Here is a 24,081-nt window from a genome sequence, read left to right as displayed (position 1 = left end):
CAAAGAAATCCCAGGGCTGATCTCCTTCAGAATGGACTGGTTGGATCATCATCAGGAGACACCATTTTCTACTGGACACTCACTGCACACCCTACAGGTTCCACCTGCCTCCCACACCTCATCTCATTGTCCTCAAAGTCACCTTGCAGGGTGCAATTTCCATTTCAGGGAGGAGGGGACTGAGGTGCAGTGAGGTTCAGCAAATTACCAAATGGGGACAAGGTGGTAGATCTGGGTTTCAAGCTCAAGTCTGTCAGATGCCTCTATGCTTCCTTCTTTCTACTCAAAGTATGTTCCAGGACCAGCAGCAGGGGCATCACATAGGAACTTGTGTGTGTGTGTGTGTGTGTTCAGTTAATATGGGAAAGCCAAACCAAGACAGTCACAACTGTTTAGCAGCTCCTGCCACATAATTTTTCATCCAGCAGAATTTGTATAGTGTGCCAGTGTGGCTGGGATGCATCTCATCCCAACCACACTAGCTGGGAAAACCGAGGCTGAGAGAGGCTGAATGACTTGTTCCAGGTCACTGAGGGACAGAGTAGCAGCCTCCAGTTCCCGGCCTGTGCCTGCCACCTGGAGCCTCTGGAAAATGAAGGGGAATCGCGGAGACCAAGATGGAAGACATCACGTGACGGGAGCGGAAATGTTCCTGTATCCATATGCTCTGACCGTGGCAAGGAGTTTGAGGAGAACGAAGCCCCTTAGTCTTCAAAATGGCTCTCACTCCCCCTGTTGTGGTGCTTGAAATTCCACCCGAAAGCCAACACTGAGATCTTTTAAAATGCAAGCATCCCTGAGAGAGGGTGTCGGCAGTGACCTCAGGAGGCTCTGCATCATAGAGTCCAGTGGTGATCAGAACCCCAGCTAAGGACTCCTGCCTCCTGGTGTCCAACTGTTTCTTCCTGCCTTCCTGCTAATGATATTAACAACTGTGGATAAAGAATATCACCAGCAATTTCAGTAAATAAAGATGTTGTGGCCGTCAAGCCACTAGCCACCGCAGTCACCCTAGACAGTGCAGCCCTAGGGGCTTCAGGATGGGAAAAAAAAAACAGAATACTGGCCCTAGATAGCTAACATACATATCAAAGGAATAATTTCAATGAACCTAGACTCTTGCATCTTCCCAAACATAGAAAAGCACTAAAATCATTAACATGAGTCTGTTTTTTTAGGATTAGCAGTAATCTTTGATATTTGACTACATGTTTTTTCAGTTTTGTTGTTTTTTTAAGCAAAAATTCCTGTATATCCTGGCTCCTCACTTACCCTTTGGAAGAGTTCCTCAGAGCTCTCTGAAAGGCTGGTTCCCAGGCTATGCTCCTCAGTAATGGCCAAAAAAAAAAAAAGCACATCATTCTCAACTTTTAAGTTATGCTTTTTCCCAGTCAGCACAGCAATATGAAATGCCCAAGTGGCACAGACCACAGTTAGGCACAGTTTAAAACTGTCTGTGCATAACCCATTTAATTCTCACAACCACCCCGTGAGGCAGGAACTCTTTATAACCCCATTTTATAGGAGAGGAAACTGAGGCACAGAGGGTAGGAATGTGACCCATGAGGCTACACAGCTCCTAGGTGATGGAACCAAGATTTGAATCCAAGCAGTGATTCCCACCATGGCCCCCTCTGTTTTACCCCCAACACATAACTCATCAGGCTGGGTGCTCAGACACCTCACACAGGATGTCTATCCCCTGTTCTGACTGCAACTCTCACCTCACCTACATCTTTATTGGAAATGAAGGGATGGGGCCCAGCAAGCTGATCACCATCTTGGTGGTGGCCAGCTTCTCCGCATCCTGGCTGGAGGCCAACCACACCCCTTGTAGCTTTCTGGGCACCTTTAATCTCTATGATCAGTGTGTCAGGACGGCAGGTTCAGAACCCATTAAACACGCAACACAGGTTACCCTGATGGTCCCCTCCAGGACAATCAGTCAATAAACCTGCAATGGTAGTTGCACCTGGAACCAGTGTTGTATGTGAGGATGGGGGAGGATGGGAAGGGCTCATGTCTGATCTGGAAGAGCCAAGCATCGCTCTTGCAAATAAACACCTCACCTCTAGCTGGCTCCCTAGGTCCTGGCAGGCTGGAGGGCTCTCCTCTCAGGTCGTACCTTTGGTATCTTCTCGCCAGTTTTACACCTGGACTGAGCCTTGGGAGGGGGCACTTCATATGCAGGACTTCATCACCACCCCGTGACAGCAGCCCTGTGAAGTGGGGACGCTTATCCTCCATTTCATTATCTGCACTGAAGTTTAGAGAGATTAAGTGAATCATCCAAAAATTCACAATGGCAGCAGGAGTTAAATGACCCTCAGTCTACTTGCTACGTGTGAGATGGGACAGTTTAACCCCTGTATGATTCTGTTTCATCAGCTGTAGACTGGGGATAACCAATATAGATCTACTTTATATGGTTATGAGGGAAATGTGCAAAATGTGCAGCTCCATAAAAGTCTGCTGTTACTGCCTACACCCAGTAAGGGCCAGGATTTGAACCTGAGTCCGCCTAGGCAGAACTAGGCTCATCCTCTAACCGCTGGTAGCACCACAGCTGAACCTACACTGTTACTACCTTGCTGAAACTTTCCTGGGAGAGAAGTGTGGTCATTGTTCATATGAGAAGCTGACCGATAGACTTATCCCTTAAAAATAAAATGTGGGCTCCCCTGGGGGCTCAGTGGTAAAGAATCTGCCCATGCAAGAGGCACAGGTTTGATCCTCAGTCTAGGAAGATTCCACATGCCTCAGAACAACTAAGCCCACACACCACAACTATTGAGCCTGTGCTCAAGAGCAGGGGAGCCACAATTACTGAGCCCACGTGCCAGAGCTACTAAAGCCCCCACACCCTGGGGCCTCAGCTCCACAGCAAGAGAAGCCCGCTCACCACAACTAGAGAAAAACCCGAGCAGTAGCAAAGACCCAGCATAGCCAAAAATAGCTAAGTAAATCATTTTTAAAAAAGAAAATGTGGAAGCAAGAGTTTGGGCTTCTATGTGAATGAGTTGTGTCCCCACAGGGCGGCTGGCCCTTTCTCAGGACCAAGACCGCAAGGAAAAGCCATGTTCGGCCCACCAAGCTGATGTCCTGTGATGTATCGGTAGCTTCCATTCAGCACTTACCGTGTGCAGGCACAGTGCCCATGGCTCTGGTTTAATATTCCTGACAGCCCAAAGATGGAGAAATCATTGCTCTCTCCACCCTACAGGGGAGGAAACAGGCACAGAGGAGAGCAGAACCTGTTTGAGTCTCCACGGTGGCAAAGCTGAGACACAGGCTACAGGCCTCGCGGTGGGCACAAATTACACACACGAGCAGAAAGCCCCAGATGCTTAGCCCAGTCTGCCTGGCTGGCTCCTGATGGTTTCCTCTCCTCCACCCGCTTCCTACCTGCCTTGACATTGGTCAAGCATTGGTGCCCCACCCTGGCACTTAGACCCTGTCCCTGAATGATCCTTCCAGTGGTTTCCAAGCTTCCAAAGAAGTATTTGAAAAGCATATGCCCTTTGGTGTCAGAGCTACCTGGACTCAAGTCCTGGGGCTGGCTCTTTTCAGCTTTGAGAGCTTGATGGTACATCATTTAACCTACAAGGAGCGTTCTGTGGCACTGTGATGACCTTAGACTGTGCGAACTTGGCTTGGACATGCTTCACCTAGGATCAGGCAGGAGGTCAGCTCTTCACAAGTGTTCCTGCTAGCCTTCCCTGGCCCAGACTCCACCATACAGGCAGCCCTTTCCCCAGATGGCAATGGTATGGTCCTCAGGGTGGAGAAGCAGGCACGGGGCCTCTGGGTGCTTTTCATAAGGCTGATGAATTCAGAGAGTATGCATGAGAGAAGTTATAGAGTGATTCAAGTCCACCACCTTGTTTGAGCACAACTTTGTGCCAAGATGGTGACAAGCACTTCACATATAATGTCTCGTCTAATCTTCACAACAGTCCAGCAAGGCAGCTTCTATTACTGTGACTTTCCGTAAGGTTGGTCTAGAACTAACACACACAAAGTGACCTCCTTGATGTCACCTCCTAGTACTTAGAAGAGCCAGAATTTGAACCCGAGTCTACATAACTCATAAACCTACAGTCTTAACTACTCCACTGGGCTATCTCCATCAGCCTGAGCCTAGTGGCTGAAATTCCACCATTCACTCCTTAGAGAAGAAATAAGATAAGAGGTGTGAAAATGTTACCCAATACCTGGGACTTAGCAAATCCCCAACCAAAGTTTTGTTGAAAGAGTGGTAGATCTGATGATGTGGACCCAGGAGGATTGTAATTATTTGAGATTACACCTTCATGAACTGGGAGGAAAACCATATAATTGTTTTGGGGTTTTGAGGAACTCTGGGCTGCTTGGCTACCTCTGAGGCTGAGACCCAGGGAACCCACCTGGACAAAATAATGCCCAGTGTCTGCTTTGTGCCCCTCTGGACTCCCACACAAGCCTCTGCTCAGCAGATTAAGTGCTACAGGTCAAACCATGTGGCTGAAGACCTTATTCCAAGGTGTTTGGGATAAGGCTCATTTCTGATGATGAATAAAAGACCAGCACCTACCTCCTTGGGAAACAAGTCCCATTGCTTAGAGGAAGCAGGATTTCATATGTCTGCATGTGTGCTAAGGCTCTTCAGTAATGTCCCTATGTCCCTAACTCTGTGTGACCCTACGGGCTGTAGCCTGCCAGGCTCTTCTGTCCATGGGATTCTCCAGGCAAGAATACTGAAGTGTGTTGCCCTGCCCTCCTCCAGGGAATCTTCCCAACCCAGGAATCGAACCCGAGTCTCATGTCTCCTGCATTGGCAGGTAGGTCCTTTACCACTGGCGCCACCTGGGAAGCCCAGGGTCTCTCATCTATCTGTCCATAAAAAGCAGCATTTTAAAGTTAGTTGGAGTCAATGCACTTTTGTTTTTGGAACCAAGTACGGTAGCTAAATGAATCTGGCACTCTCATTGGATTGGAATGTATGATGGGAAAGTGCCTTTAGCCTTTAGAAGGATATGAGCAAGATGTATTCATTAAGCTCGTATTTAGAGTAGACTCCAACACATCATAGCTCTGACATGTATCAATTACCACATACAAAGTCAAATGCAATGTTAAATCCAAAACCACAGAAGAAAGTGTTGAGTTCCCAAGAAAAGGATTAAAACTTAACAATTTAACACTTTAGGGTATATCAGCATTAAATCAGCACTGCTTCACAGTAACCACAGAGGCCCCTTCCCATATATATAAAGAGAATCACAGAAGCTTTTGAGGTTATCCAATATTTTAATGGCTTTAAAGATTTTCTGAATCAAAATGAAATCCCTCTATCCCTCATTCCACCCTTTTTTCTTTAGATCAAGGTTAAATCAATTCTTATTTTCAAGGTAGAACTGTAAGAGTCCATATTCTTTAAACCCTGATTAATGACATTAGATCATTCACTAATTTTGGCTATAGGCTCTTCTTTCAGTCTTGTACGCAAAATTCCACAGATTTCACACTGAGTGACAGACCTTCTTTAGATGCTCTTCAAACCAGTCAGATTTGATGTTCTCAAGAACATAAAATCTAACATTGTATTGTCTGTCAATGAACTATGGAGTGGAAGCTGTAGACTCGATGAAGACCTGCTGTTTCCCTTCCCACGCTGAACATCCAGAAGCCATGTGATTTGTGTTTGAAAAGCTGAATGGCAAAAATGGTGCTGTTTCTCAGCCTGAGACTCTCAGCAGTAGAGATGAAAAAGGAGGGACAGGGAGAGCAGGATGACTTCCACCGCGGACTGCACGGCGCTGACGCCTCCGCTGGCGCTCCCGTCGGCGCCACTGCTGCCTCCCTCGCCGGGTGTGGTGACAGGCTGTGAATGCATCTGCTGGAGCAGCAGTGACAGAAGCAGCAGCCCCAGCGGGAGCCTGCTCAACAGCCCTCCTCCCATGTCGGCTCTGTGCTCAGCGCTCCGCAGGCTGAAGGACTCTGAGCTCCAGGCGGCGGCGGCAGGCGAAGTAGCGAGTGCGATCTCCGATCCCAGAGCCACCCAAGGGCCTTTTATACACCAGAGAGAATCACGGGGGACGCCGTCTCTGCTCGCCGCCTACAGTCCGAAGACTCGCGCTCCCTCCTGCCCGCCCTCCCGCCCGCACCTGCACCCTCTTCCTTCCTCCTGATACTTTGCTTTTGAAACCAAACATTTGTAAGCTCTTTAGAGCGCCTTGGCGCCATTTCTTGGAGAGCTAACGTTCCTATTGTCTCTCCTCCAAGTGGCATTATTTTTTTCATGATCCTTTAAAGTGATGCTTGCTTGTTGTTCAAAGTTGGTGGTGCAGGATATGACAAGAGGTTTATACCCCAAGATAATCATGTTGATGTTGGTATGCTTCTATATAGCACATATAATCATGTCTTGCACTTAATGGAGATTTTGGACCTAGAACTTTTGCTTAACATTTTTTTTTTCTTTTTTTGGAGGGGAGCATCTTGTGGGATCCTACTTACCTGACCAGGGATAGAAGCAGGATCTACTCACAGTAAAAGCAGCTGAGTCCTAACCACTGGACCTCCAGCGACTAGCAACTTAACATTTATCATGAGCATTTTCCTGCCATTAAAATCTTTTTTGGAACCATAATTTAATTTGTTTTCTAAAAAGATTGCACATCGAGCTGTGTTTTCAGAGTCTTTTCCTCATCTTATTTCATTTTTATTCTTCTGGATTTGTAGAGAAGAAAGAAAATATGCCATGATGTTAGGCTTGGTTGTTCTAGGTGATAAGATTTTTGTATGTTCCAACTTTCCTACACTGATGAGATCTTTGGAAGTTGACCTGGTGGTTTTTGCTTTTGTTTTTAGCCAGTGCCATTGGTAGAATTCAAGCTGGAATAAACCAAGTGGAAATTGCTTTAAAAAAAAATTATAGATAAAGTTGACAGTGAAAATGAAAGAATAACCATAGGAAGTTCATGGTTAATCACGGAGCACTTACAGTCTAAATGGGGACTGATTCTTTTTGAAGAACTTGAATGGGGTAAAAATAATGCATTTGCTGATGTTTGAAATCAGGGATATAACTTATAGCATGACATTTAATAGAAGTTTTTAAAACCTTTGACTTAAATTCCTTTTCAGCTTGAAGAGAAACTTTAAGGCTTTCAATATCCTTTGTCTTTTTTTCCAAGAGTAAAAATGTTTTTTTTACATTCCAGATTAAAACGTATTTGGGTTGGGGTGGGGCGGTGGGGAGGTGGTTCCTAAGCCACTGCTTCCTGCCTCTTCAGGAATCCAGTTCCTTTTTCTGAATCTTCGGTGGAAAGAATTCTCATTATTTTTGCCATTTGAGAGTCCAGCCATAAACACTAGCTCACTTATCTTTGCAGAAAGCGATGTAGAGGCAGTGTCAAAGATGCAGAAAGCTGGAGAGACCACCACAGCTCCACAGGCGTCTCTGTCCACTTTAGTCCATGGTCAAACGAGCTGAGCCCAATGAAATGACGTAGGGCATTTCAATGACAAGGACTCTCACACGTAGACCTTTCCTCAGAACTCCTTTTGACTATTTTTAACAAACACATAAAATCCAGTTGTGCAGGCTTTTCTAACAACACAATAGGGAGCCATGATGTATGTTTTGGTTAAGACAGAACCTTGTGTTTTTGCTTTTCTGCTTCAACCAAACAGAAGGTCTCCTCTAATGTTGCCTGGAGCTTCCCCCACACACACTCATGCATTTGCCACTTCTCTGCTCAGATTCCACCATTACAATGTGGAGTGTCTACCATTGTTGGCTGTTGTTCAATAGTAGAAACTTATTGCTCTGCTTATGGAACTCCCATTTTCAGAAACAGAAGCTAAACACGCCAGAGGCTCTCCTTTCTGATCTCCTTCCCACCTTGGGTGTCATCCTGTGATGATCTTGTGTGATCAAAGGCACTCCAGCGCACACTTTGGAAAGAAAGCTTCCTCGAAACTGACCAGAGTGAGTTTGTGAAATAACAGCCCTGATTGGTATCTTAGTTTTGCCTCTTCAAATGTCAGTACCTTTTAAGACTGAGTTAAAATGTTGCCACCCCAGGGAAGCCTTCTCTGGTTCCTACAGACAGAAATTCTCTCTCACTTCCTCCAGTGTGCCCATGATTTTATTTTATAGCCTTGAAGCTCCCTGAGAATAGTAACTACATAGTTATCTCCTAGAAACAGTTAAGAGTATGGACTTAGGAACTATTTATTGCCTGAGTGCAAGTTCCAGCTTTGCCACTAACTTGCTGTGTGACCTTGGACAAGTTTCTAAACCTCTCTGGATCTCACCTGTAAAACAGGGTGATATCAGCTCATACCTCACAGGACTGTTGTGAGAATTATCACACGTGTCCATGAAAAGCACTGAGGACAAAGCGTGGCCTGTCGTACACAGTGCGATTGTTTCTATCAGCTCTGCTCACATGCCCACCACAGTCACCTGTGCTCTCCAGACCTGTGAAGAGCTCCCCACTTCATTGTGAGTGCAGAGTAGCCCTTTGAGGACATGTCTGTCATTCCTGCTGGTGGCGCACAGAGCAATTCACCAGGGTTTATGGTCAGTCTTCCCATAGGTCCCATGCCCTCTGACCAGTGTGGGGGTCATGCCCTTCACGGGCACCAAATCCTCTTAGTCTCCCTGAGGCCAGTCATGTCCACCCACTTCCTGCCATCTCCACTACAGCTGCCCTGCTCTCGTCTGCACCTGAACCACCGCAGACGCCTCTTGACTGATCCTTGGGTGCCTGATTCCAGGTGCTTCGAAAGACCCTACTAAGGGAAGAGACACATCAGTTGTACTGTCTTCAGCTCCTTCAAAACCAGAGCTATGAGCTCTTTAATAAGGGTCCACATGGGCCTCGGGTTGGACTCACACCACGTGGTTATGAATCACTCATCCCCTTCAAAGGCTCCCATGTCCTTGGCAAACATGACTGATAAAATCAGAGCCTCCGGCACCTCCCACGGGCTCCTGTCCACATGGGTAGATGTGGGGAAGTTGGGGGGAGGAAATCAGGGGTGAGCCCAAGCCTGCGGGGAAGGCCCAGGGCAGGAGGCAAGCGGAGGATGGGTCCCTGCGGCCTTGGGTCAGGCAGCCTGTGACCATACAAAAGATTTAGGAAGATGCGTCTTTTCCAGCTGTGACAACGCTAACTGAGGGGCATGTACACCCTGGAGGCAGTGTTTTTGGGTGGTCTGAGGGACCAGCTGAACGCAGGGACTAATCCAGACAGGCCTGGGTTTGAATCCAGCTCTGCCATCTCCAGGCAGGTGGGGTGGTCTGGCAAGTCTCCTCTGAGCCTCAGTTTCCACACTCAGGTCAATGCAAAAGTGGGGCCTTGTAAGCCAAGTTCAAGGTTGGGGTCTTTGCTTTCAGAGCAGCAGGGCCTCTGTGGTGCTTTAACCAGCTGGGGGACAGAAGGTCTGCCTTTCAAACAGATCGCCAGGACCTTTACCTCATCCTCTCTGTGGATTGTGAGGACAAAATGGTAAAATGCTGCTGAAAAGCTTAGATGGCTCAGCAGCGTCCCAGGGTGGAGGTGAGTGGATGGATGCCCTCCCTGCCCAGTCTATCAGGGCAGCAGCCCCTCCCAGGTGCCAGCATTGCACCCAGAACTTCACCCACATCTCCTCACTGCGTCCCCACAGCCCTGGCAAGATGGATATTGATACCACCCCATTTCAAAGGAGGAGAAATTGAGGTCAGAGGAATCCTAGAATGGGAAGGACCTTGGAGAAGTGCCCTCCAGGCCCATGCTCATTTCACAGGGAGGAAACTAAGGGTTGGGTGGGTTATTGATCTACCGGTTTACGTCAGAATCCTAGAGTGGGAGGGACCAGAGGCCTGGCTCTAGATCAACACCTATTTCACAGAGGAGGATACTAAGGCCCAGAGATGGGCAATGGCTTGCTGGGAAAGAACTGTCCTAATAAAATGATGAAATGGCTTATCTCAGCAAAGCGCATACCTGAGGGTCCGTGAATGGGTTTTCCCTTTGCTTCCCTAGCCTCTCCAAGGTCACTGGCACTGTTTCCAACTGGTGAGCATCCTTTGGGCATCATCAGGACGTCACTGAAATGTGTATGGATGACGCAGGCAGTCAGCCGTCCCAGTTCTGTGTGGCCCCATCCCTCTGAGCCCACTGTCCACCCAGGCTGTGGTCCGAGAGCCTCTGGCTGATGTACAGCTGGGCCATCCTCCACTGACTCCCAGTGCTCAAGTGTCTCCTGAGATCTCTGGGGGCAGAATTCGGGGACCCAGACTCTAGGGAGGGGCAATTGTCAACTGCAGGCGCAGGGATGGGGCCAGGCCTGGGGCAAGGAGATCTTCCACTCTCAGGCTGCACAGGAGACTGGGGTTTCCCACAGTCACCAGGGATCCAGAGAAGGGAACAGGGTGGCGAAGGGCCTGGGAGCCAGGTCACGAGAGTCAGGTTGGAGGAACTGTGAGAAGTTGGGGTGCTGAGCAAGGACTTCTAGGAGCTTTCCTGGTGGGCCCTGGGGACTGGCTGAGAGCCAGGGAGGACTCCCAGAGGTTCACAGGCACCGAGGGTTTTCGGAGCTTTGAAGGCATTCTCCCAGCCCATGCTCTGCTTGCTCACAGGCCTACGTCCCCAGGTAGGGCCTGTCCTCTGCTCCCTGAGAATGCTCAGAGAACATCTTGCTCCCTCATCTCTCAGTGCCTTGAGGAAGGAGCTTGTGGAGATGGAGACACTGGCCTGCCTCAGGAGGGCGTGGCTTTCTGGGACGGGGCTGGGTTTGGAGTGTACTGGTTAAGACCACCCAAGACGCCTCTCCTGCCCCCATTTTTCAGAGGAGAAATCAAGGCCCCAAATGGAGAAGTGTTTTCTCAAGGTCCCACCACAATCTGGAGACAAGCCATCTCTTCCTCTCTACTCTTCTCCTTCCCTGCCCATGTTTTTTTTTTTTTTTTTTTTTTTTTGCTATCTCACATATGTGTCTTGCCCCAGGTCATAGGAGACTCTGTTGTGTGTGATCACAGGCCTTGCAGGTCAACCAACCTGGGTTCAGTCCCCAGTACTATCACCTCCAGGCTGTGTCATCCAACAGGGATCTCTGAGTGTTTTGGAGCCTTCAAGTCTCCCCGGGAAACAGGACTAATGCAAGAGCCTGCCTGAAAGGATGCTGGGGACAGTCAAACGAGATAACAGGTAGAAAGGGCTTAGCACTGTGGCTGATCTATGTAGTGGAGAGAGATGGGGGAAGGGCAGAGATAGACAGAGAGAGAGATCATCAGAACAGAGCCAGAACCAGCCAGCTGACCCCTCTTCCTGGGCAGTCATGATGATTAAATGGTGACCTGTCTGCTGTGTGCTAGACCTGTCCTAGGCCATGTTTAAAGGACAGTGTTTAAAGACCAGGGGGTCTTTCAGCCAAAGGAGAGCACAGCTTGTGCCAGTGATTGCATATCGGTGTCTGAGCTTTTGCAAGGCAGCTGTGCAGAAAGGAAGTGGCATCTTGCCTTCCAGGCAGCCTGGCCTGTCTCTGACCGGGAACAGCTCCCTCTCTGATGCAGCGTGAGGACAGTCTTCCACCAGGCACCTTGGAGCCTGGCCCAGGGACAGCGGCCCATCCACTGTTAGCGTTTCCTGATGCAGCGAAGGTATGAAGAGTGAGGGCGGTGGGTGGGGACTGTTTGTCTCAGGTGGTCAAGCAAGACCTCTCGGAGGAGGTGACATTGATCCAAAACCCATCATAGCATCTCAGGACTGACCCTGCAGCCTAAGGTCGCCCCCTGGAATCTTCCCAGCGTTGGGGGCTGATGTGTTCAGGTGACAAGAACATAGTTGGAGGAATACGATGCTGGTGTTCAGTTCCCGAGCGGAGGGGCCTTCAGGGGTCGGGGAGACGGGGCCCTGACAGAGAACCTAAGCGAGGCCCATCGAGGGGCAGAAGCCGCCCAGTTCCAGTGACTATCCAGGCTAGGGGAGCCGGGGGCAATGGATCAGACCTCCTGATTTTTCAGGAGAAAAGAAAATCGGATTTTTATGTGCGCCACCCCAACTCTTACGCATTGAACGTCCACTTCCACCCCCTCCTTTCTCTTCCACTTTCCTTTCTTCCCTTCCGTGCAAAGTGTTCATTTTCAGAAATCTTCTGACATTGACATCTGGAGTGAGAGTATTTTCTATTTCTCTTTCCCAGAGTGAGGCTGCTGAGTGAGACTTCTCTGGAGGTCACGCCTGCCCTTCGGAAAGTGAAATGCTTTTTGGAGCCGCTTATAGCCACCAATATTTATTGAGCACCTACTGTGTACCAGGCCTCCTCTCATGAGGATCTACTTAATCGATTAAGAGATCTGTTAGGTCGGTTCATCTGTGCGTTCCTGATGAAAATGAGAGGTTTGGAGCAGTTTGGAAACAAATTTGTGGTCACACAGCAAGTAAAGGGTAGAGTAGAGACAAAAACTCATATCTGTGACCCAATGTCTGTTTTTGCCCCTGCACAGTGGTTATCAACCAGGGGCAGATTCTGCCCCTCCAGGGGACACTTGGCAATTTACAGAGAGATTTTCGACAGTCATGACTCAGGGGTAGTCATGACTCATGACTTGATAACCAGGGGACGAGGGCCAGGGATGCTACAAAATAACCTATATTACGTTGGCCAAAAATTTCATTCGGGTTTTTCTGTAGAATGTTCTGGAGAAACCTAAATGAACTTTATGGCCAACATGATATATAGGACACCCCAATCCCCTCAAGGAAGGATTACCTAGAAAAGGCAACCAATCAAATGGGAGCTGCAGCTGCTTGGCCACGCCTCCCCGCTATGGATACTGATGATGGGCTGCGTGGACCAGTTCTCAGAAAGTTCCTTTCGTGCATTTCTTCTCCACCCTCCAGCAAAGGTGTACAGAGCTCCTCTGCCTGGGCTGAAACTCCAGGGAGAACACCTCCTGGAGCCTCAGCAGGTGGGCTCAGGGGCTTAGTCCTCTTCACTGTGGCTCTGGACAAAGTGCTCCATCTCTTCAAGCCCGGGTTCTTTGTTTGCAAAACGGTAGCTCTCAGGCAGCTTGGGAGACGTAATTCACACAAAGCATATGGCACCAGGCCCTGGAGGAGGGAGCACCATCCTTGTTAGTCATCATCAGTGTTAAGAAGGATTCAGAGTCCAGTGAGGAGTCTCACTGGGCAGAGGTGAAATTTGGAAACGCCTCCTCTTGGGCAACACCCCAGAGAACTCCCCGCCTCAGTGCGTTCACTGCTGCCTCAGGCTGGGCACAGCCATCCACAGAGCAGGGGAAGGGAAGCGGCTCGTGCTCCCTGGAATGATGATGACAGTGATGAATGCTGATGTCCAGCCACCCACCCATTACACCCACTGATGGCAGCCTCAGCTCAGGGGCCAAGTCCTCCGAAGTGCAGAGCTCACTCTGGTCCCAGACGCCAGGCCTAGTGAAGTCATCGAGTAAACCCCACATTTAGAAAGGGGAGGGCAGACACTTTCCTGAAATTCAAATGGTAATAAAGGAGAAAAATGGACCAGCTCGCTCCGGGTAACCACCACAAGAGAAGTAATTTTTCTGTCCTAAGCAAGGATGCCAGTGGCAGAGACTCCTGCCCAGATAATTCATCAGCCTCAGATTAATGGACTCCTCGGGAACCATCTGCACATGTCTCTATAGGGTTTCTCAGGACACCTCTATTTAGATTTCATCAAGTCTGTTTTTCTCTGTCATCCCTGAGCAGGGAGGCAGGTACCTCACTGGGTAGCACAATTGAATATTGATTTGCCAACAAAGACTCAGAAGAATACATTGCACTCAAGTGAGCCAATTGTTTCTAACAGCCCAAGCCCTCCCCAGGCCCTCGTGGTTTCCCCCATGAGTCACTGAGCTGTTGGTGTCACATCAGGCAAATGAAAGCCCAGTTTTGTGCTCATAGGGAATAAATGCTTCAGTTTTCTCATCTATAAAATGGGAATAAAGACATGGGTTGAAAGACTCTCACTTTATTCCTCAAAATCTTTTAAAATGAGCATATGTAGTTGCTCTTATTTTTGTGCTAATAAAATAAAGAACTGTTGCCCAGAGTGGGCCATGCCTCAGTGGCTCCCTGTTCTATAACCAACCCCTCCCTGCCCAGACTGTAATTCTGCTTGTGATTCTATCCCTAAACCGGGGTCCTGCATCCGGGGCCTGCTGCATCCTGGACCCACTGTGATGTGACCGGACACCCATGTGTCACTTCCCACGGACCCCACTTTGTGCTCAGTCTGATGAGACATCCCTGCTGCTTTGTCTGGAGCCTCTGAAGGCGGCTGTGCTCTAAGATACAAATGGCCATTGTCTGGGCCTTTCCCGGGGTCAGGGCATCTTCTGCCTCAGTGCCCTTGAGGGTCAGAGTCCAGGCTTGTCCCATGCTACTGGAAAACAAAGAGGGATGATGTACAGAAGAGGTGGGTATAGGGGACAAAGTGTGTCAGTATAAAGTCACTTCTGTCTCTGAACAAAATTTTTTCCAGGAGGAAAAAAGAAATGGGGCAAAGGAGGTAAGAGCCGTGAGAGAAGAATCCAACCTTTGAAAATACTGAATCGTACCCATGGGAGATACTTTCCAAGACCCCCAGTAGATGTCTAAAACTGTGGATAGAACCAATCCCTATATATACTATGCTTTTTCTAGGCACACATATCTATGATAAAATTTAACTTATAAATTAGGCACAGTAAGAGATTAATAACATTAAGTAATATTAAAGTAGAACAATTATAACAATATGCTGTAATAAAGGTTATGTGAAAGTGGTCCCTCTCTTTCTGAAAATATCTTATTGTACAAATTTAATGCCTTTTCCATCTTGACTAAGCAGTTATCCCATGCTATGGCCATAACTTTTGCAGTTTGAAGTACAACAGCAAAGCTAGCAAGCATTTCTTTTTTCTTCTTCACAATTTCATGGATAGAAAATTCATTCTTGCCATAGATTTAGCAACCTCAGCATACAATTTTTTTTCTTATTAAGTCAAGCACTTTCATGTTTTCACTTTTTAAAAAAAAAGCACTTTACAGCTTCTCTTTGGCATATCCAAGTTGCCAGCATCACCACTCTTGCTTTGGGGCCATTATTAAGTAAAATAGGGGTTACTTGAACGCTGGTGCTGCAATCCTGCCACAGTCTATCTGATCATTGAGGTAACTACTAAGTGACTAACAGGCAGGACATGCTGGACAAAAGGATGAGTCACTTCCTGGGTGGGACAGAGCAGGGTGGCTCAAGATTTCATCATGCTACTCAGAACAGAGCACAATTTAAAACTTACAAATTGTTTTATTTCTAGAATTTTCCATATAACATTTTTGGAGTGTGATCTACCTCGAGTAATTGAAATTATGGAAAGTGAAATCACAGATACGGGGTGGCTACTATATAACTAACCGTATCAGTGTGTTCTGCCATGGTTGGCTAAGTGGAGAAGAGGACAATGACGGACACATGAGTGGCATTCCTTGCCTCCTTTTTCTCAGCTCCAGCAGCTTTTGTTTCATTCTAATAAAGAGAATAGAAGGCAGGGAGCTTCAGTAGCTTCTCCCCTTTCGTTGAGTGGAGGGTAACTTCCAGCCCAGCCTGACCTCACTTCTCTCTGGCCTTTACTCCCACCACTCGGAGTTTTTCCCACCTCGGACACATTTACCTTCTTTTGACATGTCATACTGCCCTGGCTCCTCCTTCAGGGTTTTAAACCTGTCCTGAGAGAAGGGTAGGAATACAAACTACCCGTAGTTTGTCATTTACTCCTTTCCTAGATGGGGAAGGAGCAGAAGAAATGAGACCACATTCCAAGACCAGGGATGTGGCATATTCCTAAGACTGAAGCACCCCACCCCCAGGCTAATAAGTTTTCAGTAACAGACAATGGCATAATACTGTTGAGAGAAGGGGGATAGCAGAGAAAGAAGAGCTTGCAAAAAGACCATCTCTGAATCACAGGGCAAAGGGAAAACCTGAAGCTGAGGCCTGAACAGACTTTGTTCTGGCAAAACAACCCCACAGAAGGTATTGCTGCAGGATTTTAAAACTATGCACTGAGGGTAAACACAGCAACAATTCAGCCCTGATCCTAACTAGATTAACCCAAGTCTTCTCAATAGAGGCCTAACAGAAGGTAAGATGTGCCCATTTCCAGGCATGAAGGGTATTTACCCCAGACTCTGAAGTCTTACAAAGATACCTGGCTTTCAACCAAAAACTATGAAGCATACAAAAATCAAGACCAAAAATACACACAGTCTGAAGAAATGAAGTAATGAAATACAGATGTTAGAAGTATATGACATGGGATTTTAAATAAATATGATTATTTGCTAATATACATGTGTGTGTGCACGCTCAGTTGTGTCCAATTTTGGCAACCCTAGGGACCGTAGCCCACCAGGCTCGTCTGTCCATGGAATTTTCCAGGCAAGAATACTGGAGTGGGTTGCCATTTCCCACTCCAGGGTATCTTCCCAACCCAGGGATCAAACCCAAGCCTCCTACATTGGTAGGTGAATTCTTTACCACTGACCCACCAGGGAAACCCATTAATATCTGTATTAATATATAAAAGACTCTAATGTAAAAAGTTGACAATGTGCAAGTTGACAACTCACCAGAGATATAGAAATCATAAGAAAAAGAATGAAGATGCTAAAATAAAAACCACAAGAACAGAGATAAAGAATGACTTTAAAGAAATCATCAGTAGATTCATTATAGCCAAAGAATCAGTTAATTTAAAGATGGATGAGTCAGCATAAATCACCCAACTGAAACCAAGAAAGACAAAATAGTGAGGGGGAGGAAAAGCAGAATGGAACACCCAAGATCTGTAGAACAATATCAAACAACCTGGCATATGCATAACTGGAATTCCAGAAGAGGGGAAGAATATGATATAAGAACTATCTAAAGAAATAATGACTGAGAATTTTTCAAAATTAGTGACAGTAACCACAGAAATAACAGACCCAATAAGGTCAGAGAGCATAAAGCAAGACAAAACCAAACACTAACTGCACCATATGCCAACTGCTGAAAACAAAAGAAAGAGAAAACCCTAAAGGCAGACAAAGGGGAAATAGCCAACACATACAGAGGAACAAAAATAAGAAGTGTGGCAGATTTCTTCTTAGATAGTATGCAAGTTCAGTTCAGTTCAGTCGCTCAGTCGCATGCAACTCCTTGGGACCTCATGGACTGCAGCCCACCAGGCTTCCCTGGCGAAAGTACACAAGCTCGGTGAAAAATTAGTGAGCTCTTTAAATTGCTGAAATAAAATAAATATCAAACCAAAATTCTATACCCAGTGAGACTCTCTTTCAAAAATAAAAGAAAGAGTGACATCAGCAAGACAGTTGTACAGAATCCTAAGCCCTCACTGCCTTACAGAAACACCAATAACAGCACACAGATCCAATTGCCTTTGTGACTGATTCATGTCAATGTTTGACAGAAAACAACAGAATTCTGTAAAGCAATTATTCTCCAATTCAAAAATAAATACATTTTAGAAAACTGCCTTTGTGAGAATCCAGAAGAGGTTGCAATACCGAGGTGAGCACAAAGCCAATAAAAGCCTCATCAAAGTAGGTAGGAAAGTTCGTTACATTTGCCTACCCTAGGCCGTCCTCATGCCCAGTGTGGTATGGTATACTCACAAGAAAAAGTCTCAACTCCAGCTGCTCCCTCAAGAAGGAAAGAGAGGAGTGAAGCATGCACCCCACAGTCTGGTCTTTCAGGCACTGCCAGAGGATTGCTTGTGTCTTGCCTGACTTGAAACACTGGCTGTAGTGGTGGCACAGTCCAGGTGCCAGGTTGGGGGCCACTGAGAACAAAAGTGAGTGCCGTAGCACATACAGCACTGGGGAGACGCCAGTCCTATATAGATAGACACCAGAGGGGAACAAGCTATTACCAGCTCCTAACAAGAAACAGGGGCAAGCCTCTTTAACTGGAAAATCACCAACACAAGCTGAAAGGTACAGCCCTAGAAAAATCTGAGAAATATGCACAATCTCTAATCAAGTCAATGAGTGAAGGTCTTCCTCTGTGTGAAGCCAGTCCATAAAGACTTAGAGGTGGCTTTTTCTTCAAATGTCCAAATCCCAGGAAAAGACCACAAAGCATACAGAAAAAAAAAAACAGATGAATGTGACCCCTATGCTGCTGCTGCTGCTAAGTCACTTCAGTTGTGTCTGACTCTGTGCAACCCCAGAGACGGCAGCCCACCAGGCTCCCCTGTCCCTGGGACTCTCCAGGCAAGAGTACTAGAGTGGGGTGCCATCGCCTTCTCCGGTGACCCCTATACTACTGACCAAATACTATGGAGCCATAAAAAAAGAATTTTGCCATTTACAACAACATGAATGGACCTACAGATTACCATACTAAGTGAAGTAAATCAGAGAGAGAAAGACAAATACCATATTATATGATTTAAATGTGGGATCTAAAATATAGAGTTTGGAGGAAGTAGAAATGGGGTTCAATGGGTATTGAGTTTCAGTTTCGCAAGATGAAAAAAATCTGAAGATGTGCTGAACAATGATCTGAATATACCTAACACTACTGAACTGTATACTTTTGTTGAAAAGGTAAATTTGTTATGTTTTTGACCATAATTTTAAAATTAAAAAAATAAAATGAAGGCAAAATAAAGTCTTTCTCAGACGAACAAAAACTGAGACTTAATGCCACTGACATTTTATGTTCGATGTATTTTACCAATTTTTTTTTAATTCAGACAAAAGCCACCATCAATCAGTGTACTACACTATATTGATAAACCATAAAAAAATCATATAATCATTTCAATAGACGGAGAGCAGCAGAGGTGATGGGGGAAGCATTTGACAAACTCTCTGCAGATTAGAGAACAGCAGGGAACATCCTGAAACTGATAAGTGTCATCTACAAAAAGCTTACAATATAGTATACTCAGGGATGAAGGACTGTTTTTCCCTAAGATTAGGAACCAGGAAGGTTCCATTCCATTTCATCCTGTTCCCGACATCCTCATCTCCACTGGTCTCAGATGTACTCAAGGCTCATTGACCCAAATTCACTCTCCAAAGGGTCGGGGCGGGGTGGGGGGGTGGGGGGACAAATAGATTAAAGAAAAAAAATAATTGCAACCTGCCGCAAGGATTCATGAGCTCCCAACATCAGAAGTGCAAGTAGGTTCGCAAATGGGATGGATGACCCCAGACTTGCTACCACAGGCTTTCTCTTTTGTAGTACTTCCAAAACATCATGTCCACAGATTGCCCTGTTTTATTTTTATCAAAAAGCCAGTGTAACAAGCCAGTGTTAGGGGAAGAGAGCAGAGGAACTGCTGTTTCTCCCCTCCTCCCATCGCAGATCTTCCTGGCCTCCCCATCAGCCTGGAAAACCAGAGGCAGCTCTCCAGGCTCAATTGCTGGTGGGATATTCAGACAATGCTAATGATTTTGCAGAGTTGTCCCTGATGACAACTGGCCAGGCACATTCTCTAAGAGCTACCGCTGTGAGGGCATTTGCAGAGCCCACCTCGCTTTGAACATTGATCTTATTCATCTTTGTTCCTACACAGCGCCAAGCACAGTGCCCAGCACTTAATCGGAGCTTGAGAAAGTACTGGTTGAATCGAACAGAACTTGAAACAGAAATCGAACACACTTTTAAGGTTGCGTCAGAGCACGAAAAGAAAATGTTTGAAAATGAAAATCCTTTTCTGTTGATCCCTGGAGAGCATAGCACTTCAAGGAAGCCTTTAGCAAATCCTTTTGTAAAGTGCAGAAGCGTGGGATTACTTTGTATGATAAATACCCCTCACGCGTGATACTGTGAATTTATATATATACATGCATATGCATGGGCTTCACAGGTGGCAATAGTGGTAAAGAATCCACCTGCCGGTGCAGTAGATGCAAGAGATGTGAGTTTGATCCCTGGGTCGGGAAGACCCCTGGAGGAGGAAATGCTACCTACTCCAGTATTCTTGCCTGGAGAATTCCATGGACAGAGGAGTCTGGCAGGCTACAGTTCATGGGGCCTCAGAGAGTCTGACACAACATGCATATGTATATATGTGTGTTTAATATTAATGTTGAATATAGAATATTGGTGTATAGATATTAATATTAACTAGTTAAATATTAAAGTCTACAGAGACAAACGAAGCCTCTCTGGACATTTTTCTAGCCCCACCCCTCCAGAAATTTTATTTAGGAATTATTCAGATTAGAAATAATTCATCCTCCCAGGATCAGATAAAATTTGTTAATTTTTTAATCATGAGACAGGAAATTCAGGAAACTAAGAGACAGAATCTGGTCCAAAGGGTTTCTCTGTCCTTCTATTCCCTAAGTAAAACAAAGCCCAAAATACACAGCTATGCTGCACTGTCCCCACCCTCAGTCTGCAGTGAGAAGTGGCCACCAATCTGATTGGTCTAAAGCTCAGAATTGCCCACATTACTAGGTTTTGGGGTTGGGGGAGGTGGAATTAGTAACTGGAGGGGTTAATGGGCAGCTATCTTCAACTGAGCCTCTACCAGCAAGTCTTCACCACTCCCCAGAGGGGAGTTAGGACCCCAGGCTAAAAACAGGACCCAGAGTTCACATCTACTCATGGATCTCTTATCTCATTCAGGACACTGAATTTTGGGCTTTCCTGGTGGCTCAGCGGTAAAGAATGTGCCTGCAATGCAGGAGACCTGGGTTTGATCCCTGGGTGGGGAAGATCCCTTGGAGAAGGAAATGGCAACCCACTCCAGTATTCTTGCCTGGGAAATCCCATGGACAGAGGCACCTGGTGGGCTACAGTCCATGGAGTCACAAAAGAGTTGGACACAACTTAGTGACTAAATGGCAGCATAAAAATGTTAAGAAGCAGGAGGACTCTCAGAACACTACAGAACTTGGCATGAGAATAAACTGTGTTCTCTGGCAATTTCCAAACATGTCTCACTGGCCCATCGCCTTGCATCCGTCTGGCCTCCTGGCCCCACCACTTCCTCCCCAGCCTTGGGGGATGTGGCCTATCTCTTCATCCACAGGGAGAAGTTCCCTTAAGAGCTGGAGCTTTGCAGCTCTTAACAGCATGTACTAAAGCTGTTGCAGAGTCTAGAGAGGTGCTCCAAGCAGAGGATTCCTTGTCACACATGTTTGAGAAAAGCTGCAGACTACCTGATTCTCTGCCACAGGGCCTTTCAGAGTCTTTAAAGCAGCTGGTAACCAAGGAGATGAAGGCCTGAGTCTGCCAGGCCACTGCCCCTCCACCCTTTGGCAGGCCACGCAAACTCCGGGTGCCTCAGTCTCCTCCTCTGTAAAGTGGGGCAATAACAGAACTCACAGCACAAGGTTGTTGGGAGGACTGAATGAGTCCATCTATATGTGAGCAATGCCTGATGGAGGAGGCACCATGATACCTTCCGCTATCTGCACCTTTATGTCCATCATCATTACCATCCTTTGGGAAGGATGATGGGCTCCTGCCTCCAGAAACCAAATCCATACCTTGGACCCTTGCCTGGTACCGAGGTCCCCACGACTTGGGTCACAGCCTTGCTCCTATGAAGCTAGTTCCTCCCCCTCTCACCCCTTCCACCGTCTTAGCTTCCCAGAAGCAGACCCTGCAACAAGGCTTTGAGGATGAGTGTTTAATTGAGAAGGTGGTCCAGGAAAGCATCAAGAGGAAGTGAGACAGAGAAGGGAAGGAAGCCCATAAGAGGTACATATTAAGCAAGTGAATGCTGTGAGTGGCAGAGTCTCAGTCCTGGGGGCAGGGCAGTCTGGGAGATGATGCAGAACACAACTCAGAGCTGCCCTACTAGAGAGTTTACTTCCAGTCCCAACCATTGCCGACTGAGGGCTGGTCCTAGGCATCAATTCTCTGGTGTTCCCAGGCCCCCACGATGGATGGAGAGGATCCTGTCTGCAAGGTGCATCTGCCTACTACCCATTGCTGGGACACCTGACCTGGCCCATCCAATGATCTCTTGTCACCAGAGTCTGAAAATGTCAAGTTCAGCTTTTTCTTTCCCTATGCCTCGGGCTGCCCCCCAAACCCCTTCCTGCCTAACTTGTGAAACAGCATGTCATCCAGCCCCTTGCTCTTCCACATCTAGACCACCTTATGGTCCACGCTCCTAACCAGAGCACCCTCCCGCCCAGAGCATCCTCAGATGATCAACAGTGAGACACGTGAGGGCTGGAAGTCAGGGCTCCCCATCACCACCCCCACTCAGTTCATCAAGTCATCTGGGCACCCAACCTAGGCCACTTACTTATTTGAGCACCTACTGTGTACCAGAACTCATGCTGAGAGCATCCCCTGTGACTCTCACAACCCCCTATGAAGGAGAGTTCATCAGGTCTGCCTTCTGGCTGGGAAAACTGAGGACCTGAAAGGTTAGGTCATTGCCCCAAGGTCACCTTCTGTCCTAAAAACACCCTGAAAAGGCTCTTGTGGGAGTAACAAAGGGACCCACACACATCTCTACCCTCCCACTGTCTCTGTCTGCGGGGATGCGGTTTTCAGTACCCCCCAGGTACAACCCACAGGGGCTTCCCTGATAGCTCCGTTGGTAAAGAATCTGCCTGCAATGCAGGAGAGACACCAGTTTGATTTCTGGGCCAGGAAGATCCTCTGGAGAAGGGATAGGCTACCCACTCCAGTATTCTTGGGCTTCTCTTGTGGTTCAGCTGGAAAAGAATCCACCTACAATGTGGGAGACCTGGGTTCAATCCCTGGGTTGGGAAGGTCCCCTGGAGAAGGGAAAGGCTACCTGCTCCAGTATTGTTGCCTGGATAAGACTGTATAGTCCATGGGGTCACAAAGAGTTGGACATGACTGAGCAGCTTCCAGTTTCACTTTTTTCACAACCCACACTGCAGACCCTCTTCCTAAATCCTTCCAGGCCATTGTTTGCCTGGAATCATCCTACTGATCCCATCAAGTAATTGTCAGAGATCATCTCAGAGAACCAGAGGTTGACACCTTCATGGCCAGCAGATGCTGTGTGAGAGCCCATCCTTGCTCCCCAGAGGTCCTTATTTAACCAACGTCACCAGGGCTCTGGGTCTACAGGAAGCCTGCCCCACTTTGGACTTTGCAGTGATCACAAGAGGGCTTGTTATCAAAACTGATATGTGGAGGTTGAAAGGCTTTGGATGAAGATCTCTGCAGTGGGACTGCAGGACTCAGGCAAAAATGCAAGGCCATCAGCTGTTTGGGTGAAACACAGCTGTTACATAATTTTAATTAAATTCTTATTTGTGACTTCCCAGGCCTGACTCTGGAAGGGAAGCCAGGGCCCACCTGCCCTGGTGGAACGCTGCAGACACTGAAAGTGCTAGAGGGGTAAATATGAGCCTGCCTTCTCATCTGTGCCCCCTGAGTTACCTCTCTTCTCCAGAAGTCAGCTTTCCTGTCTCCTTCTCCAGTCATCCTGGCAGAAGTGAGCAGACTAGAGGAACAGATGGGGGCTAGCAGCTGTAGGAGAGCTGGGTGTCCAGAGAGCGGGGCCAGGGGGAACAATCGGGGAAAGACCATGGAGCTCAGGGTCTAACAGAACAAGGTACGAACCCTGAATTCACAAGCTAGGAGATTTTAGCAGGTCACTTTGCCCCTGAGTCTTGGTTTCCCCACATGTAAAATAGCCACTGTGACTCCCACCTGGGTAGAAAAGCCAGTTATCTCACATCTCTCCTTGTTCGCCCTGGTGGCTTCCCTGGTGGCTCAGATGGTAAAGCGTCTGCCTGCAATTCAGGAGACCTGGGTTCAATCCCTGGGTTCGATCCAGGGGAAGATCTCCTGGAGAAGGAAATGGCAATCCACTCCAGTACTCTTGCCTGGAAAACCCCAGGGATGAAGGAGCGTGGTAGGCTACAGTTCATGGGGTCGCAAAGAGTTGGACACAACTGAGCGACTTCACTTTCTTTTCTTTTCTTCTCTTTGTTAGCCCACAAATCTGGTAAGGGTCTTCTCCAACCCCACAGTTTAACGGGCCTGGAGGAGACAGTTGTCCAGGCTGGAAAATCAGATCACTTCTCCTAGAATGCTGCTTGAAATACAGGA

The sequence above is a fragment of the Bos javanicus genome, chromosome 2 (genome assembly GCF_032452875.1).
Source record: "Bos javanicus breed banteng chromosome 2, ARS-OSU_banteng_1.0, whole genome shotgun sequence".
In the NCBI taxonomy this organism is placed as follows: Eukaryota; Metazoa; Chordata; class Mammalia; order Artiodactyla; family Bovidae; genus Bos; species Bos javanicus.
This window is presented reverse-complemented; position numbering follows the sequence as displayed.